This window comes from Lepidochelys olivacea, assembly GCF_965140295.1.
Source record: "Lepidochelys olivacea isolate rLepOli2 genome assembly, chromosome: 21".
In the NCBI taxonomy this organism is placed as follows: domain Eukaryota; kingdom Metazoa; phylum Chordata; order Testudines; family Cheloniidae; genus Lepidochelys; species Lepidochelys olivacea.
Window position 1 is genome coordinate 5,377,780 of NC_140431.1, and position 2,236 is coordinate 5,380,015.

Consider the following 2,236-nt stretch of genomic DNA (forward strand, 5'->3'; position numbering starts at 1 on the left):
GAGGTGTCAGCCACTCGGGAGGCTTGGAAACCCTAGCTGTGAAGAGATCAGTTCTGCAAACGGAGTTGCGAACAAGCCATTTCCAGTTAAACATACAGAGTGAGGGTGGCTTGGGGATAAAAGGAAGGGGAGTTGGACACTGGCAGTGTGAACAGGACTCTCTGCCTGTGCTAAAGCCAGCTGCTCAGACGCAGGAGCAGAACCGCCCCCCAAGCCAAACAACCAGAAAGCTAACACCAGCCCTATCACCACATTGTGGAGGGCATTTCCTCTGTAGTTACACCACCAATGAGGGCAATCGGCCATGGAGTGCGGGGATGGGAGAAGTGGGGGGTACTGCACCTTTTGAACGGGAACTTCCCTATTTGCTTCACACAGTTGCAAGGAAAAGCTTATGCCCACGTGGGGGCAGCCGGCTTTCCCCTTGCTGCACCTGTTCAGTGGATGGCTAAAGGATGTCACCCTCCAGGGCAGTCAGCCCAGCACCTGTCCAGCTCTAAATTCTCCTTTCTTAAACAATTGGACAGAAGCGCTAGAATGGGAAGCCTGGCTGCTAGTTTGGCATCACAATGAAAGTGAACTATTAACAGTACCAAAGAAATAATTAGGCTTTGCTTTATCAGAGGCAATAAGATAAGTATAATAGCAACCTTTGAGCATATCAAATACTCCCCAAGAGGAGTAAATAAATAAGGAAAAAGAACGAAGGAGTCCGGTTTCTCAGCAGGACTTTATGACGTGTCATGGAGGCCGAAGGCTGTTAATTGTAGCTCGGCACTTACATGCCCCCCCAGTTCTGTAATATCTTGTACCTAATGATCAGGAATGTATTCATCCTCACAGCACCCCTGTGAGGTAGGGGAATGCTATTTATTATGGCCATTTGCGCAGGGGAAACTGAAGCACAGAGACTCTACGCGACTTGTCCAAGGTCATGCAGGCAGTCTGTGACGGCAGGGAATTGAACCCAGGTCTCTGGCTAACACCCAAATCACTGCACCGTCCCCCCTAGTGCTACTCACTGGGGACTCTGGTGCAGTGGTCACAAGTTACCATCTGTTGAGGGAGCAAACTCACATGTGCTCTGCAGGACAGGCTGGAAAGAACAGGATGGGACAAGGAAATTAGAAAGATTTCACCAGTAGCTCAGTGCCATATGAGGGGGTATCACTGGAAGGCTGGGAATGGGAGAAAGAACAACAGGTGTCACAACGTAACATCTCTCAGCAACACCAAAAACCAGCTTTCAACTGACAGGGCCTTTGGACACCTAACTCCCTTCTCACCACAGGAGCCCATCTTCCCTGGGTCTACATTGAGGCACATTAGCAGACATGAGGTAAGCTCCCCCAGCTGCACCCCTTGGGTGGATAAAGACCACAATTCACCTCCATACCAGTGCAGGCACAGAGATGAGGAGCAAATTGTGGCTCCACTACCCTAGGGCTGCACTTGGCTGCAAGATGCAGTCCTCAAGCATGCTCTATCCTGGCTGCAGTGGCCTCTGAGGGCCATCATGATCATTATTCTTTGTATGTGTGTTATCAGAGCTCCCAGGAACCCTAGTGTGGTCGGCGCTGTACACAGAACAAAAAGACAATTTTGATCCATTGCAGAATAGCCAGGGCATAGGAACAACCTCACCAGCACCTCATCCACTCCTCACACCAGCATGCTCCTGGTTCAGGAGTGTCAGTCCATTCTTTGAGTTAAGAACTGCGAGGTGCACAAGACAACTATACTTCACCCCTCTCCCTGATTGCAAGGCCACATTGTTAATTTTAGGCCCAAATTCCCCTCCATCCCCACTCAGAACTGGTATTATCTGTAAGATATTGACACCAGAAATGCTAAGTCATGAAAGTGAAGTGAAAAGGAATCTTTGTGAGTGTTAAAGAAAGGAACCACATGTCGTCCCCAGCTTCCTCTTCTGCATTCTGCTGAGGAGTCTCACTGGGAGATTGAATCAAATATTTCAGGCTCAGCACTATGACTCCCACCTGCAAAAGGCAGAAGTCACCCTCAGAAGAAATGAAATTTTTGCATCAGTCTTCACTGTAGATGATGTGAAGGAGTATCCCACACCTGTGCCATTCTTGTTCGGTGACAAATCTGAAGAACTGTTCCAGATTGAGGTGTCAGTAGAAGAGGTTTGGGAACAAATCGATAAATTTAACAGTAAAAAGTCACCAGGATCAGATGGTATTCACCAAGAGTTCTGAAGGAACTCAGATAT